Raw genomic sequence first — 19,189 nt, forward strand, 5'->3', positions numbered from 1 at the left:
GTGGCATAATGCATCTACCTGCCACCTGGGGTCAAAGAAGATTTTGAAGAGGGCTGAAGAGAGACAGTTATTCCCCCCCTACTAAATATAAGATGAACACCCATGGAAAAAAGTGCCTCTTTACCCAGTTAGCAGGGTAACTGTATTATGATACATGGAAATGAGAGTGGACGCATATGCTTATTCATTCCATGCTGTATCATAATAACATCTCATTAGCTCTCAGAACAATCAGTCTCATAGGTCAGTTTTAAGTTAAGCAAATCAACTTGCTGTTCCATAAGGCAGTTGTGTTTTCATTTTCGGGTTAATTGGCTATAACTTTTGATAGAATACAGATATTCCAATGGTTTGTTTCATTGCATTCTGCATTAAATTACCTTTCCAATGATATATAACATGATAGTATTATTCGTACATATCAATTTTTTCACAATTTTGGACACTAGTGTCAAGCTCAGCTTGTTGCCCCCCCTAAACCTTGTTTCCCGGTGCAACTGCTATGCCCTGCACCCCCGTATCTACGCCACTGGTTGAAGTACTGCTCGAAGATCTCCAATGAGGGAGAATCCACGGCCTCCCTTGGCAATCTCTTCAACTACCAAACACCCCTTACTGTCAGGAATTTCTTCTTGATGTCCAACCAGAATCTCTTCTCTTTGCAGCAATCTGATGAGAAATATCAGATAATCTGAATTTGAAAAGATGAATTTCTTCTCAAGAGGTGGCTGTTGACCTAGAGCAGTTCTTTATTTGTCTGGAGCAGAGCGGGTTGCCAGGGCCCTGCTTGACCTGGAAGCTGACTTCCTGGCCTGAGGTCAGAAGCTGAATTTGGCAAGCTGCAGGTTGAGAAGGACAACAACCTAAACCCTCTTTTTCCATTCAGGAGCATCAAAATGCCACCAAGAATTGGAACCCCCCCCCCCAAAAGAAAGCGTGGAGGAAAGAGGACATGTGAATCTTGGAAAATGGGGTCCATCACCCTAATCAGTCAAGGTAAGCACTGAGATTCACCTGTCATCTTCAGTCTATCCATACCTGGGTTTGGGAGAGCCACCCACACTCTAATCCTAATTCAACCAGCCGAATCCTCTTGAAATCTTCTAAGGGCCCTCGGAAATGCTATGCATGAAATTAATTTTATCCACGGAAGCTGTACTTATGGAAGAAAGTATCGCATGACCTCCACAGAATTAGTGGCTACCTGTTGTGGTGCTGGTCACTAGCTTGGGTGGCTTTCAAAAAGAAAAAAAAAGAAAAAAAAATGGAAGAAGTTTTTGATGGATCCATCTGTCAAGAGTGTCAGCAACAATTCAATAGCCTTCATGTGCAGATGAATTTAACCTCTGTATTACCTCATTGGGAGTGGGGAGACAGAGCAGTTGGGGGTGGAGGGCAGAGCTTATTCTACTGAGAGTCCTGACAATTCTTTTGACCCTTTGTCTCACATGAATATAGTCCCCAGGGCTCCTTGATGGAACCCCAAGAGAGCTAAAAAAGTTGATGTTCATAATGTGCTCTACAATGGAGGAGTTGAAAAGCATCTTACCCAGAAGGGTTCCTGATCTGTCCAGTAAACTAAAATGCTTCTTTTTTCTTCCCTACTTCTCTTAGTTCTCAGCAAGCATGGAATGAAAGTGGAGCAAGCGGGTGATTGAGGTGACCACCACAGGCCAGTTCGTGCACCTGTTAGAGGTTAACCTAACTTCTCTCAGAGGAGGAACATTAGGAAAAAACATGACTCGTGTTTTCTGTTAAAAACAAGGTAGAAAATGTCAAGATGACCTGCAGAGAAAAACATGTGTGTCATAGCATTTCCAAAAAGAACATTCCAAGGTGTTGTGAAATCAAAGTTACAGGCCAGAACTTCCATACATGGCTCCCAGTGAGGGCTAGAACCATGCACCAGTATGCCAAATAAGGAGAGGGAAGTGACATGTATATCACATGGGTCACTTGTTGTCCATAGAGTACAAGTACTGGAGTTTTAGGTGTGGTTCGGGGAAGAAATCAAAGATCCACCATGGGGTAGCTTAAAACCTGTATCCATCCAAATCTATTCTTAATCTGTAAATAGCATGTAAATAAATTTTCTATATGCTTATAAAGAAGTCTATGTCTGCTTAGCAATTTGACCCAGAGACCAAGTCCCAAAAATCTCTCTATCAGTTGGCTGACCCAGATGGGACTCTGGTTGTTCTCTGCTAAGCAGTTAGGAAAAAACAAGCAACTTAAATTGGAAAAGACATGGGATACAGGTTCTCCCTGTACATGATGATTTCTCCCCTGATTGCACATGATGTCTAATGGTGTGAGTGGTGCAAGCAGGTAAGTATGAGTTTAAGTGTTGTCTAAGTGTCTGTCTGTCTGGTCGACCAGAGTGGAGTGCAGTGGAGCTGCAGTGGAGCTGCAGTGGAGTTGCTGCAGTGGAGTTGCTGCATGAGGGTGTGGACCTCAAAGTAAGTACAGGGTACAGAAGTACAGTAATGTACAAGGTACCTACCACAAGGAAGAAAGAGTACAATAGGAGCAGGTGTCCTTGTCCTGGGTACCTTGTCCTTGGTATCTTAAGTAAACCTTGTTGGGTAAATAAGGGCCCTTGGGGACAAGTGTGTATATCCCCGGTAACTGTCTGGGTAAGACAGGTTCCAGTTCTGGGTGGCCAGAACTGCGGTGAAACAGGTAAAAAAAAAAAACATTGTCTGGACCCTTGTGTGTGGTAGACATACCTGTGGGAAAGTTAGTAAGCAATCTTTAATTAGTGCTCACTGTCCTTTTAGAGACAGAGAAAGAGTTTAAATTTGTAAATATTAGAGTGACTCAAGCAGTTTCTGTAGTTAAAAATTCGCTTTAGCAGCATAGCAACTTGGCAGTTCTCCTACAAATAGTCAGTGAATCTGCTTCCTGTCTAAGGCTGTGTTGTTTTAAGCTAAAGTGAGTTAATAGTTTTAACAGAGCTGTGTGCTTTTATGTGCTAGTTTAAAAAGAATATGGGCCAAAGTAAGAATTTAGGAGGAGCGAATACGAGGAAAGTTAAAAAAAAAATTAAAAGGACACTGTGCCAGTGTTGATTCAACAATGAGATCTAACAGAAGTTAGTACCTGAAGTAGTAAGGCTGTTGTGGCATGAAGAGAAGAGAGGTAAGATTGTATTGTAAGTGCTTTCAGTGTTGGAAACCTCGGAATGGAGGGGAGTCTGAAGTAAGTATGAAATGTTTAATTCTTTTGCATGTACATTAGAGCTGTAAATTATAAGCATGTGTAATGTGAAATATGCTATTTATAAATGCAGATATGTATAGAGTGAGTAATGTGTTTGGATTGGTTGAAGTCCATGGACATGTGTGAAGTGTGAGAATGAGAGTGATAAAATAAAAATAATATATGCTATAGTATTATGAAGTGCTCTTTGTCAAAGTTCTTCCCTCACAGGAATTGCTAATTGTTATGCAAACGTTAGTAAGCGTCACTTCCAAAGTGACTGTGAACTTAAGTAATGAACTCATTATGATTTTGACTCTATGCTGCCTGTTTATTTCATGTTTCTGTGTTTCATGTTGTCTATCACATGTGTCTTATCTCCTATTGTCTAAATAGGGTATGTAAACTTCTTTTAATTCCTCTAGTTGCAATTAGTGCTTCTAGTTGACTAGTGAAGTCAGCTAACGGCGGTGATTTTTTTTACAGTGGAGTGAAGTCACTCCAGTTTTCAGCCTGGCCAGGCGAGGGAAATCTGAGTTTCCCTAGTTTATACATGTTTTTAGGACTTTAAAAAGTCACTTTCTTTACAGTTTCCTTTACAGTTTCCTTAAAACTTTCCTGAGTTTTTTCAGTTTAAATGTAGAAAGAAAAAGTTTTCCTGCTTGTGTTCTTAGCAAGAGTTAAGCTAAGATTGTCTGTCTAGGTGTTCACCAGTTGTTTGGCAATTTCCCAGACTGATTGCGTAAGCTCCCTGTTGCAGCTATTTTTAACTGTGATCTGCTCGGTTTGAGTAAGAATTTTCCTTTCTGCGCAGTCATGTGTAAAAAAAAAAAAAATTTAAAAGATTTTACTTGCAAGTAAAATAATGCGTGAAATGATTATTTTAAAGGCTGCACCTCAAGGTACTAGTCCACAAAGAGGATTTTGGTAGCTTGCTGAACGGCAAGGCAAGATTCTGAACTTATGTTCCCAATAAACAATGAACCAACATGGCAAAAGGATTTTTACTTGTTGAGTACCTGAGTTGCAAGAAGTTGTAAAAGCAGCAGATGATGAGAGTGTCTGAAACCTTTGAAGACAGAGTCTTCCCTCAGTGAGGCTAAAAGCAATTTGCAAAGCTATCCCCTTGGTTTCCCCTTCCCATTGGAGGTCTACAGTTGCATTCCACTCTGGTAGGTTACAGGAAGTGCCACCTTGTCACCTTCTGTGGGTTGTGAGTTCCTTGCAGCTAGGAATGCAAGCCCTTCTGTGTTGTTAGGTTACTTTGGGTCAAGCTTTGCAATGCTGCTAAGTCTAAACCATACATATTCATGACACCCTCCTCTGCTGACTAAACCTGAATGAATCTCATAGTTGTTTGCAGTGCTGCAATAAGATCTGTCTTGTTTTCACCCTGGAACGCAGACTGTTGTAGCCCCTGCCTGCTTTGCAAGTGGCTGTATCTCTTCTAGCTTTCCTACAACCGTGATCTTGGGTAGGAAGTGTCAGTGTTACTTAGCTATGTTGCTGGGTGAGTGATGGTGCTAGTTTCCTTTCATCCTATGCTAGATACATCTTTGTACCTAGCCTAGTTACTGATAGGATTTAGAGCTGCAGTGCATGCCAGTGAGTCTGTATTCTGAGAGAGCCTGATGTGCAATTGCGCACCTCTCTGCAGTGAAGTATCCACATTTTGATAGAAAAAATGCTAGTCCCCTAAAGTTAGTTAGCTTGGCTAGCTCAGCTGATGTTTCTCAGTTCCAACCTCTGCCCTGTTATTTCTGTGCCAGAACTGTCCCCTCATACCCCGGTCCTCAGACCCAGATTTTTCTACAGCGTCGCTGTTATGGGTGCAGCAGCAGCCAGAGCTGTGGTAGTGGATTGCTGGCAAGTTCTTATAGAGAGCCTTGCTGTAAGGATGAAGCAGTAGCCAGCTAGAGTGCGATTAATGTAACATTGTGCAAGTGGGCTGTACAGTAATATGCCTGGGTGTGCAGAAACTCGGAATGACATAGGAATCCAAAATCCCAACAAGATCCCTGCAAAGAGCAGGATGGCCCCAAAGGTGACCCCCACCAAAAGGAGGTGAGGAGTCCCACCAGTAGATTCTGGATTGGGACCAGCACCGCACACGCCCAGCAATCCATAGACCCTTGTAGCTCCAAAGCCCTTTCTTAGCATAAGGAGGAAGTGGCAGCGAGGAGACCTCTGGAACGCCTTTGTGCTCCAGGAACCCTGAATCGATCCTTTCAGAGCGTGTGTCTAATTCCATGGCAGCTTCTTTTCTAGCTGCATTCCGAACCTGAGTTCTGTACCCAGTCCCCAAAGACAGTCCTATTTCCTTTCTTATCCCTTGAAATTTTTATCCCTTGATTTCTAGGTTGTGTTTCTGTTGTGTGTATCCTTGCTGAATCAGCCCCACATCTAGTCTTTGCCAGTTGCTCAGGTGCTGATTTCAGAAGGGGTGAATTAATTTGTGTGCATTTAAATAAGAAAGCTAATGTTGCAAAATGCAAGGCTCAAATAGTTTGTATGTTTAGTTACTACTATGGCAACCTTCAGTCTTGAAAGACTATAATATCTCATTCTGAAGGGTGGTTCTAGAACAGTGTCTAGTGTGACCAAGAAGCCAATTCGGGAGTGGCTGTCCCTTTCACACTAGGAGCAAGTGTAGTCTGTCCTTGGTCTGTCTCCCTGACTATAGGTCTTCCTTCTTTGTCTCTTTGCCTCAGTCTGTTGGCAAGGTGTCTCTTCAAACTAGGAAAGACCATGCTGGGTAGCCTGTCTCCAAGCGGGCCACTTGGAGGCCAGGGTTTCCCATGTATTAAGGTCTATTCCTAAAGTTTTAAATCCCTTTTGCAATTTCTATCAAAAGTTACCTTTGTGTTAAAAGTACACAACAGTATAAATATGTGTTAACAGTGTCTGTGTAAGCTAACTACAGGAAATTTTTTGAAGCACATTCAAATTGTGAATTGAAATAATAATTGGAAAGGTGATAATCTCTTGAAGAAAAAATTTCCTTGCTATGCTACTTTATTGTCATCTTAAAGTTCAAATTGTAACCCCTTCCAGTTCTCTTCTAGTACCGGGGTGGCCTATTCTATTAGTGTGCCACTGTGCTGTTATGTTGTTTATGATGCTGCCATCAGAAGGACGCTTCTGCTGGCAGTATAAAGTTGATTAAGTATTACATGAAGTAATTAATTTTGCTGTGTTTTGCCATTTGGCATATGTGTGTTTTCGTTAGTATTTTCTTTTATTATCTACCATGTATAATAACATGCTTATCACATATATGTAAAAGAAGGTTGAAGAAAATTTGCAAATGCAAGAGCAAAGTGATTTGAGTGAATAATCCTTAAAATAATGGGGGGGGGGGAAAGAACCTCAACGTTCCAAGTTTTATGATCTAAGTTCTGTGCTGAAGTTCTAAGAAATAAGCCAAAAGTTTCTGGGAAGTTGACCAAGATCGTTCAAAGAAAAGAAAAAGAAAATGAGTTCCTTTTCGTTTCAAGGTTTAAACTGAAGCCTGCAAAGCCATACAGAAACAAGTAAAATGTTTTCTGTCTTTTAATAATTTGTCAAATTTGTTGTTTTGTATACAAACTTGTTAATTTGTATAAAGCTTATTCTTTTCCAGGTAAACCAAGTGCTTATGTTTAAAGAAATAATCATAAAGCGTGGGAGCTATCCATTTGGAATGAACTACTACCTGCACACAAAGGAAAAAAATGAAATGGACTTTGTGACTTTGTTTGGAAAGAAGGATTACTAAAACAGTTAATGTCCTATGGAGCAATACTTTGAACTTTTCCAACAAACTATTTTAAAACATGGACTTTTCCAAAAGATTTCTTAATGGATTCTTTCTTTAATGATTATAACTGTGTTTATATTTTGTTGTGATGTGATGTTCTGCGAAATGTTTTTTACTGTTCCAACATTTTTCACATTTCATATTTCATAATTGTTCATTATGTTGATTTGTATTATGTTTTGCAATGTTGTTGTTTTCTTATTGATGAATAAATGTGTAAGAGTTAGGTTGTATAAAAAATGCCTAAAGTGTAACCAAATTGTTATTGTTTGATTTTAATCAATCAAAAGAGCAATAAGAGGAAAATAAGCTAAGAAGACATAAACATAGTTAACCTATTGCACACCTATTACACCTAGTTAGAGGTAATGAAATCCAAAGACACTGCAAATGTGGGTAAATGTAAGTAAAAGGGGAAGCTCTTAAGACGTGTTTCTCTATTTCCCAAAGAAAAGTGTTTTACAGGACATTCCTTATTGGTTGAGAGTGAGTAAAGTAATTAAGGTCTAGCTGTAGTAAAACATAACTAGTATAACCTAAGTTTTAAAAAGTTAAGCTATACAAAGGTATAAGTTTCTTTTCATAAAGTCCTATAAGGTTTTTTCTAAGGTTAATAAACACAGAGTATCTCTACAAAAGTTTCATATAGCTTTAGTTAGGTACACTATTCACAAATAAAGTGGTCTGTCCTTAGTATTATTTAAAGTTAAAAGAATAGATTTGCAAAGTCTAAAGTACTTCTTTTACAGAATATTATTCTTTTAAAGAGTTGTATAGTATGCATTTGAGCATTGTGTCGGCCATAAAATAAGCTAGCTTCTAACTAAGGTACTGATCTAAGACAACTTATGTCTAAAGAGACTTAAGTTAGCTTAAATAACAAGGCCTTTGAAGTAAGTAGCCATGGATGCGCAGCATCAGGTGACACGGATGCTCGTTGCATGAGCAAAATCTGCATTGTGTAACAAATGTAGAAGTACTACTAAATTAAGTGTTAAAATTACATATTAATTCACTAAGGATATTGCACTTTATGCAAGAAAACATGTGTTTAAACACATATCTCAGTTACTGCTATCAATAGCAGCTTTGCATGTTACAAAAGACTTCCTAAAAGTTGCGTTGTATTCTTTAAGCTACACCACTGATATAGCAACTCTCTTTCTTGCTATAGTTTCTGTCATCATGACAGGTTCTCTTTCATAGTTAGTCTCCCAAGTGTCAAGAATGTACCTTTCCAAAGCAATGCAAGACACTAGAGTTAGTAAGGCTTCAATACCAAAGAGTTAAAGTGTGCTTAGGAAAGTATAGTTAAAACTCATTGTTTTAGTTAAATATACATATAGCTGCATACAAAGGCCTAGCAAAAGAGTTCAACCAAACACGTATGTCCCTAAATTAGTAGTATAAAAGTGTGACCAAGATAAACACTGAGATGTTTATTTTGGTCAAGAAAAAAACGAAGGATTGTTAGAGATTTTAGAGGTTAACCTAACTTCTCTCAGAGGAGGAACATTAGGAAAAAACATGACTCGTGTCTTCTGTTAAAAACAAGGTAGAAAATGTCAAGATGACCTGCAGAGAAAAACATGTGTGTCATAGCATTTCCAAAAAGAACATTCCAAGGTGTTGTGAAATCAAAGTTACAGGCCAGAACTTCCATACATGGCACCCAGTGAGGGCTAGAACCATGCACCAGTATGCCAAATAAGGAGAGGGAAGTGACATGTATATCACATGGGTCACTTGTTGTCCATAGAGTACAAGTACTGGAGTTTTAGGTGTGGTTCGGGGAAGAAATCAAAGATCCACCATAGGGTAGCTTAAAACCTGTATCCATCCAAATCTATTCTTAATCTGTAAATAGCATGTAAATAAATTTTCTATATGCTTATAAAGAAGTCTATGTCTGCTTAGCAATTTGACCCAGAGACCAAGTCCCAAAAATCTCTCTATCACACCCAATGAAAGTGAGTGTCTTGTGGGCATGGTGGTCTGTGGGAAGTGAATCTGGTGGGCAAGATGATTACCTTGGGGTTGACCCTGAATCTGGGGACTCTTCCAAGGGTCCTGCCACTGCTGCATGTTAACTGACATGTGTTTTAACCTCTACAGCCGGAAGCAGTCAGTCATGTGACAGACCAGGTAAAGGATGACCAGATGGCTAACCAGGATTGACCAGGGCAAAGCACCTAATAGCCAACAGCCAGCACCCAGTCCCTCCACTCACTTTCTTGGGTGAAACTGGTGGGTTTCTTTGCAGCTTCCAAGAAGAGGCCACCATGGAAAGCCTCTCTCCCAGGAGCACCTAAAATACTGGAGTCCCCTTGAAGCCAAACTGTAGTGAAGCTTAAACAATTAGAGATGCGGCAATCTATTCCTCCCTTGTGAAACTATAGCAGGCAGTCCCTCCCCCCATTCAAACAGTGCTAGAGAGAGAAGGAAGCTGCCACTGCCACGATCCTCCTTCAAATGGAGAGCCTCCTTCCTGGCTCTCAGGAAGCCAGCAGAGGATCAGTTGCCAACCAGAGAGGGTGGCAGAGGCTGAGGGCACATCAGTTTGCTGCCCCTTCGCCTTTGCCACTGAGTGTGATGCTTTCACGTTACTTCCAGGAAAGGCTGGCCCTGCACAGCAGACATCAGGCAAGTGGTAGCCTCACCAACTTTATAGGTTTGTTGTGAGGTTAGAAGGAGAGGAACCATGTACACTACCCTGAGCTCCTTGGAGGATGAGCCATATAAAATGTGAAAAACATATACAAACATACAATGGTGTGGCAAATCTCCAAATCTTTGCAGACAGGAGGAGCAGAAACTCCCTGACTAATGATTCTCAACATCCAGGTCCTCAGGGTGCAGCAAGCAGCTTCTCAATACACACCCTTCCTTTTCATGCCAGCAAAGCAAGAAGCTGCCTGGAAGGAGCCATCAAGCCCCAGAGAGCCACCATGTGACCACCAGGCTGGGGCAAGAAGGAGCAAGCGTTCCAGGCTGCTGGGACAAGTCCACAAAAGGCTTATCAAAGGCCATGTCATCTGTTGACGTCTGCCGCACCGTTCTGCCAAGCTGCAGAATCCATAATTCCAGCCCCACTCCTGTAATGAAATAAGCTTTGGGCCACCCTTACACCCACCAACACCCAGAGCCTGTGCCCTGCAATATGCCTTTCCATCCTGTTCATGCCAAAGGCTTGCACATCGGCACAACCAATGCAGTCCTTGCCAATATGGAGCAAGTACTGAGCCGCTACCCCCCCCCCCCCCATAAAAAATAAGCTTTGAGCCACCCACAGTAATGGTCAACTGCCCTCTATAAAAGGGTATCCTGCCTAATGCAGTCCTTCCCTTGGGTGAAAGACACAACTGATCTTGGAAGAGCTGTCAATCATTCATCCACAGACAAGGTCTTAGTACCATCCTCAACACTCCCCTTTGGGAGTCCCCATTGTGTGTTGGGGTGAAGAACACACAGCACATATGCCATTGTGTGTGATGCAGACCAGAGACATTCACAGCAGTGGGACAAATAAACTAGTCCTAGGCATGTTTACTCACCATTAAATTTCACTGAACCTTGTGGCAGTGAGTTCCACTGATGATTATGAACTATGTGATAAAGTCCTTTCTTCTTTCCATCCTATACCTGCCATACTACCTCTCTTCAAATGTCCAACTATTACCCTGCACATGCCCAATCCTGTCTGATTTCAGAAGCTAAGCAGGGTCGGGTCTGGTTAGTACTTGGATGGGAGACTGCTTGGGAATACCGGGTGCTGTAGGCTTATACCATAGTCTTTCGAGACTGCAGGTTGCCAACCATTATCAAACCCTGGTTATATCTTGACACAAATAAACCTAAGGGATTCAGGTGTGAATGGTCTGTATGGTTTTGAGTGGCTTCCCATCTATCCTGATAACCAACCTTTACGAGAAGCAGACTTTGAAGAAAGCACCCAGAATCCGTAAAGGGGCAAAGAGCACAGTGTATGCCTCTCATGCTGCTCTTTCTGGAGATCAGAGCCCTTTGTCTTTCACCCACTAAAGAGCATGCACCTAGGGTGCAACGGTGGCGCCAAGGGCAGAGGTATCACTAGGGTTTCCATCACAGCCCTGGAAGGAGCCAGGAACCTCCCCATCTTTCAGCTCTAAAAATAACTGTGGTGGCTTGGCAAGGGCATGGTTTTGCCATGTGACAAGCCCAATTTTGTGTGTTTTTAGCCTTTTAAATGTGGAACAAAACCCCTCTAGATACCAAAATACCAGGTACAAGATACTCAGCTGCAAAGCAGGAAGTTGAGACTATTGAAGGAAGCAATGGGGTCATGGCAGACAAGATGGTAGACAGTCTGTGTTCCCCTGAGAGTCATTTAAGCAGGAACAAGGGAAAGTGGGTGATGCAGCAGCAGTATAATGGCTTTTGTACTGCTAGAGTTAAGGGCAGCAGCTGCTTCCCAAACACTCACAAGAGACTCCATTTGGTCTCTTGTACAGGGACATTTGGGAGCCTGGTGCATATGACTGTTTCATTGCTAGGCAGGTATTCACACTAACAGTTTGTTTCTTAATTGTAAACTAGAGGTTAAAGGTTGGGTCAGTGGGGATTTCGGTTACTCAAACAAACATGTAGGAAAACACACACACAATCCCCAGTTACAGCACAGATCACTTCCAGGTTGTGAATCCAACTAAGTTTATATTCCACACCAGTGTTCTTCAAACTTGGGGTTGCAACCCCAAAGGGATAACGGAACCTGGGTTGAGGGGGAGAGAATGAAAAAGGTTGAAGACAACTGGACTAGAACACCACCAGATAAAGGGGGAGGCACTTGTGTACCCCTTCAGATACCAGGAGATTGTGTTCCCATTCCTGCTAAGGTTCTTGGAAATACAGGTGCAGCCCATTTATCCATGGGTTTTTTATCTGCAGATTTGTCTCAATGGGGTGGGGGTACTGAAAGTCACACACGCCTTTGCCCTTCCCTGGCCTCTTGCTCTGTTTCCAGGCAGCCCAAAAAACTGCAAAAGGGCTCTGCCTCACCCAGGCAGGGAATAGCCCTGGAAGAGGTTCCCCTTTTGAAGGAAGATTCCTGGAGCCCCTGAGCCAGTAAAGAGGCTAAAGAGGGAGGGGCAGAAAGCCCTGTGTAACCAGAACATGTGCAGCAAGGGGGAGCTCTCTCTCACACATATACACAGGGGCAGGTGTGGTAGCAACAGAGGGGATTGCTTTAAAAAAACCCAGGGAGTGCTTGCTGAATTCCCCCCCCCCCCCATGATGCAGGCAATCACCACAAGCAAGCCTTCCCACCAAGCAAAGCATGAGATATAGCTTAGGATGCTCTCCACACTTTCCAGGGAGTAAGCCCCATTGACTACAATGGGGCTTACTTTGGAGTAGAAACACATAGGGCTGGACTCTGAAAAGCTCAGCATCCCACCTGTGAAAGAAGTGGGACAGCTGGCAACGGGGAGGGCTCAGGGGGGGGGGAGGCAGGGGGGAGGCAAGGGGGTTGCTTTAAAAAACCCAGGGAGTGTTTGCCCAATCCCCCCCCCCCACAGATGATGCAGGCTCTCCTGCTCCAAAAGCCTTCCCAAGCAAGCCTTGGAGAGACAGGTGATGGTGAACAGAGAGCCAGACTACGTCCCAGAATGCTCCGGGGCAGAGGAGCTTCCATGATGGTGGCCAGGGAGGGCTGCAGGAGCAGCAGCAGCAAAGAGAAGGAGGAGGAGAACCTGCAGCACTGTTGGGAGGCCGTCTGGGACACAGAGGACTAGGCTTCCCAAGCAAGCTCACCATTCCAACTGTGAAAGAAGCCGGACAGCTGGCAACAGGAGGGCTGAGTACAGAGAAGAGGGGAGGGGATTGAGAACAGCTGCCTTAGTTTCCTTCCATCTGGAAGTATCAGGCTGCAGCCTCTTTGCTTAACTCTATGGACGAAAGTTATGTAGATAAATAGGCTCCACCTGTAGTGCTAAAATAGCTTTCACTAGCTATTTTCACAAGTGCCAGGCTTCACAGTAACTTTTTTTGCTTTCTAATAAGATATTTAGAATCTTTAGAATTTTTATAAGAATAATTTAGTGCTTGGGAGAGTGTTATGGGGCAGGTAATGGGTGAATGGGGTCTGAGGAGGGCAGCAAGATTGATGGTGGTTTCCCAGTCCCATACTTTATTGGGGTCGTGGAACTGTTCTGCACTCAAGCTGGGGCAGTTTTCCCCCTCTTCTCAGCTAGTACTGACAACTGTTCCCCCAACTGTGATCTGGCACCCTACCCTGTTAGGATATCCTGAACACAAGAATTGGGACTGGAGAATAGCAGCAAAGCAGTTCCCAAGCCTGCCCAGTCCTGCCTGAAAACTTTATTTCTGTAAGAAGACAAGAGAATTCCTTAGAATTAAATTTGATGCTGAACTCATTAGAGAGTCAACAGAAGGAAGTAATGTTCAGACAGATTATCATATTTAAACCCACACACCTGAAACAAGGTTTTTTGTTTTGTTTTTATAGTTAATTCTGGTATACTCTTGTACAAGTTAGCCTGGGGTTCTCACATTTTTACTTGGCTTCGCAAGATACAGTGTACAGATCTTTGAAAAGGTCAACAGGCATGTGGATGCCATGGACATTATGTATCTGGACTTTCAGAGGGCGTTCGACACGGTCCCTCACCAAAGGCTACTGAAAAAACTCCAGTCAGAGAATTAGAGGGCAGGTCCTCTCCTGGAGTGAGACCTGGTTGAAGACCAGGAAACAGAGAGTGGGTGTCAATGGTCAATTTTCACAGTGGAGAGAGGTGAAAAGTGGTGTTCCCCAAGGATCTGTCCTGGGACCGGTGGGACCCACCTTATAGCTCTTAAATGGGGGCTTAAATAGCTCTTAAATAGCTCTTCCAATGGGGGCACAAGAGTGGGTCCGACTCCACCATAGAATCGCTGTGGGTTAAATTATCAGGTTCGAGGAGGGATGTAATAGTGGGGGCATGCTACCGTCCTCCGAACCAGAAACCAGAAGGGGACCTTGAGATGAGGAAACAGTGCAAAGTTCCCAATTCCCCATCCCTCTCTATGTTATTGCAGGTCAATTTCAGACTCAGGCAAGGGAATCTGACCTCTTTCTGTGCTCATTTATTCTCTCCTACAAATGCTAACAGCACCCCCACCCAAGGAGGACATAGCTCTCCCTTGCTCTCTTCTGTTTCCTCATTTATTTATTCATTTATTTATTTTTCACATTTTTACTACTATGCTTGATTCTTGAGTGGAGTGATGGGGAAGAGGAGTGGCCATCTGGCACATCCACCCACCTCTTGCAGGCAGGGGAACAGCACCTTTCCCCTTAGAAGCCCTGCTGGCCTTTCCACCTTCCAGAGAAATCTCACAAGAAGGAAGCACTGATGGACTGGCCGGGAAGGAAACACTGGGGACTGGCATCAGTTTGTGACATCATCATCAGTTTGTGACATCATCAGCTGACAGGTTCTGGGAGCTGTATAAATTGTGGGCACAGGGAGGGGCTGAGCGTGGGTTGTTAGAGGCGAGGTGGAGAGAGGAGGTGGTGGAGAGTAGTGGATTTCTGTGGTTGGTATATTGATTTGGCGTGAAAGGCGGGGTGAAAGTGAGAGCGAAAGGAGGTGTGAAAGGCAGAGAGGAGTGAGTCGTGGGCTGTGTGTGGAGTGAGTGGGATTTTTATCTTTTCAGTTTTTTAATTTCTTCTTTTGATTTTTTGAATTCATTTTTATTTTATTCATATTTATTTTATTATAATTTATTATTTTATTTTATTTGTGTCTTTTGTACTGATTTATTTCTTCATCCATTTATTTCTTTTTAATTTTTTATTTTGGTTGTGCTATTTTTAAAATTTATTTTTATATTCTTTGATTTATTTGTTGCATATATAATTATTTATTTTCTGTTTCTTTAATCTTATATACTTATATTCCATTGCTTCTTTCTTCTCTTTTCTTATCTTCCTCTTACCTTTTTCTAAGCTTTATTTTCTTTTTTCTTTTTTAAAATTTCTATATTTCTTGATTTCTCCTTCATTCTTCCTGCATTCATTTCATTGCTTTTTCCCCTTCCTTTATCTTTTCATCTTTTTAGATTATAGTATTTGGGGTGTTTGGGGAGGGTCTTTATTTTTAGAGTAGGTTCTTAGTCAGTGTTAGGTTTAGAGTGTAGATAGGGGGAGACTTTGGGAGGGATCGTTTTCTTTATTATTCTTTTGTTAGGTTTGTAGTGGGTGCTTTGGGGGAGGGCTATAGATATTTAGTTAAGGTATAGAGTTAGTGTTAGATTTAGGTTTAGAATAGGTAAGGAGAACACAATGGCAAATAATCTCCTTGGCAAACTGAGAAGGTAAGTTGTTCCTTGCAACTGCGCTACACCCCACCCACCTTATAGCTCTCAAATGGGGGCTTAAATAGCTCTTAAATAGCTCTTCCAATGGGGGCAAAAGAGTGGGTCTGACTCCACCACAGAATCGCTGTGGGTTAAATTATCAGGTTCGAGGAGCGATGTAATAGTGGGGGCATGCTACCGTCCTGCAGACCAGAAACCAGAAAGGGACCTTGAAATGAGGAAAGAGATCAGGGAGGTGTCGAGGAGGGACAGGGTTGTAGTCATGGGGGACTTCAATTCTCCTCACATCGACTGGGTCAATTCATGCTCTGGTCATGAAAGAGAGACCGGTTTTCTTGACATGCTAAATGACTGCTTTAGAGCAACTAGTCATGGAGCCCACCAGAGGACAGGCGACTCTGGATTTAATCTTGTGTGGCTCAGGACCTGGTTAGAGAGGTAAATGTTACTGAGCCATTGGGGAACAGTCACCATGCTGCAATTAGTTTCACCATGCATGTCAGGGGAAGAGTGCCAAACAAATCTAACACAAAAACCCTTGACTTACGAAGGGCCCCTCAAATGAGGACGCTGGTTAGGAAGAAGTTGAAAGGGAAGGTAAAGAGGGTCCAATCTCTCCAGAGTGCATAGAAGCTGTTTAAAACAACAGTAACAGAAGCCCAGGAGAAGGGCTCAAAGGAATACCTCAAAGGAAGAAGGGCTCCACTAAATCCAGGAGGGTGCCCGCCTGGCTAATGAGCCAAGTTACAGAGGCTATAAAGGGCAAGGAAGCATCCTTCTGTAAATGGAAGTCTTGCCCTAATGAGGAGAATAAAAAGGAACATAAACTGTGGCAAAACAAATGTAAGAAGGTGATACGGGAAGCCAAGAGAGACTATGAGGAAAAACATGGCCAGCAACATTAACAGAAGAGTCAACAAAACCTTTATTAGGCATAAACATTGGATAGGTGAAGACTCTGTACAGAAACCGTAGAGAGAATATAAAGCCAAGTAGTACACAAATATATGCATATGTGCGCACCTATGTGTACACACAGATACAAATGTACATTACATTTTACATACAAACATGAATTATTTAAAAGACAGAAAACAATCAGTTACTCTGCAGATATTGCCAAGATGTAATCTACTCAGTGATTACTTGGTACAGAAAGTTTGGCTCGATTCAGATTACTCAAATTTAGGACTCTGACAGAGCGGCCGGGGAAAGCTTTCCATGCATATCTTTGTCAGTTCCTTGATATCACAGGTTGGAAGAGCGATTCAGCTTAGTTAAGGCAGTTTCTAGGCAGAAGGTTAGGCTTTGCAAGGTAGCTGAGTCCCTTTCAATGGTGTTCTTTATTACATTTGGACTAGGAGAGTTTGTTTGCTCATTAGAGCGGGGTGTTTCTGCAGTCTTATCAGCTGTCTGGGCAGGCAGCCAAGAATCTCTTTGTGCAGGGATGGAGGATGATGCAGTGGTCAGAGGCTTCAAGCTATGTGTGGAGGCGGGCAGCAGCTCTTGATTAGAGTCAGAGAAATCAGAGAAGACTCTCTTACTGCTATTTTGAACGCGTTGAGAAACCTTCTCATCTGAAACAGAGTCAGGGGAGTTGTAGAGGTGTCAAAGGACAGAAGGAGTCTGACTCTAGATGCAGGACTACTTAGCCATTGGGCACTTATCATGTCAATCTGATTTAGATCCATACATAAAAGTTTACTTAAGGATATTTTTACACAGAGCCTGTCCCTCCATTTTCCATAATTTACTGGCACTCTGCCAACCTCCAAGAGAATTTGGTTTGCTTGGAAACAGCGTGAGTGAGAGCCAGCAGCTTTAGGCAAAGAGACAGGTTTGATCCTAGATTCTTTCGCAGAGACAGAGGCATCCTTGGGCATTATCTGCGTGTGGCTATAAGCTCGTGCTGTTGCCGGAGAACTGCCCTTGGGTCTTGGGGCCGATTGCTCCTGCAGCTTCTTTGGTAGTGCATCAATTTGGGAGGATATAAACTTCCCGAAAGATTGCCAAAACTGTTCTAGCCGCAACAAGGGAGTGATCTCCCAAAAGAGTTAAGAGGGAAGTATTGCCTGGTTCAAGGTCCACCGGTTCCTCTTGGTCCCCGTGAGCTAGGTCCTTATCTCCCAGTGCACTCTTATGAGCATCAACATTTAGCGAGATCACTTCAGGGCAGGACCCATTCTTAGTGTTTCCCAAACATGGTACGCTGTTATGTTCTTCCGCCTCCAAATCAATTTCAGTCTCTAGACAGCCCGAGTTGTTAGACAAAGCAAGGTTGGGAGTAACACTTACGGTCTCGTTCCAAGATGTTATTTGGTCCAGTCGAAGTTGTGGGGAACCACTGCCAGCTCGCTGCCTTTTCCTTCTCCTGCCCATGTTTTCAATCCAAATCCTACACAAGAGTAGGCACTCCAAAGCAGCAAAATAACCAGTATCAATGTTGTCAGCAGGATCTTCAGCAAGTTAAAATATCCTGGGAGAAGAAAAAACCTCCCGGGTTGCCACTAAGGCTAAAATTGATAAGAGCTCCAGCAGCCGAGATTCTGCTAGAAGGCAGCCATCTCCTCCCCCCCCCCCAGCAACATTAAAGGGAATAATAAAAGTTTCTTCAAATATGTTAGAAGCAGGAAACCTGCTTGAGAAGCAGTTGGTCCTCTGGATGGTGAGTAAGGGAAAGGGGAGATAAAAGGAGACTTAGAGATGGCAGAGAAATTAAATGAGTTCTTTGCATCTGTCTTCATGGAAGATGATGTCAGGCAGATACCGCTGCCTTGAACGGCCCCTCCTGACTGAGGAATTAAGTCCGATAGAGGTTAACAGAGAAGATGTTTCAGACCTAATTGATAAATTAAAGATCAATAAGTCACCGGGCCCAGAAGGCATCCACCAAGAGTTATAAAGGAACTTAAGAATAAAGTTGCTGATCTCTTGGCTAAAATATGCAACTTGTCCCTTAAAACGGCCATGGTGCCAGAAGATTGGAAGATAGCAAATGTCACGCCAATCTTTAAAAAGGGAAGGAGGGGGAACCCGGGAAATTATAGGCCGGTCAGCCTCACGTCTGTTCCAGGTAAGATGGTGGAATGCCTCATCAAAGATAAAATCTTAAAACACATAGGGCGCAATCCTAACCCCTTATGTCAGTGCTTTCCAGGGCAATGCAGCTCTGAGGTAAGGGAACAAACATTCCCTTACTCTGAGGAGGCCTCCGTGAGTGACACCCAACTGCAGGATGCAGCACATACCCCATTGGCATCACTATGCCAGTGCTGGAAAGCACTAACATAAGGGGTTAGGATTGCGCCCATAGACAAACAAGCCTTGCTGAGGGAGAATCAGCATGGCTTCTGTAAGGGTAAGGCATGTGGATCCACATCCAAGGCATGTGGATGCGGGAGAACCCGTGGACATTATATATCTGGACTTTTAGAAGGCATTTGACACGGTCCCTCACCAAAGGCTGCTGGGAAAGCTCCATGGTCAGGGAATTAGAGGGCAGGTCCTCTCCTGGATTAGGAACTGGTTGGAGGCCAGGAAGCAGAGAGTGGGTGTCAATGGGCAATTTTCACAATGGAGACAGGTAGAAAGCAGTGTGCCCCAAGCATCTGTCCTGGGTCCGGTGCTTTTTCAACCTCTTCATAAACGACCTGGAGGCAGGGCTAAGCAGTAATGTGGCCAAGTCTGCAGATGACACCAAACTTTTCTGAGTGGTGAAGACCAGAAGAGATTGTGAAGAGCTCCAGAAGGATCTCTCCAGACAGACAGAATGGGCAGCAAAATGGCAGATGCGTTTCAATGTAAGAAAGTGTGAAGTCATGCACATTGGGG

This window comes from Tiliqua scincoides, chromosome 9, assembly GCF_035046505.1.
Source record: "Tiliqua scincoides isolate rTilSci1 chromosome 9, rTilSci1.hap2, whole genome shotgun sequence".
NCBI lineage: Eukaryota > Metazoa > Chordata > Lepidosauria > Squamata > Scincidae > Tiliqua > Tiliqua scincoides.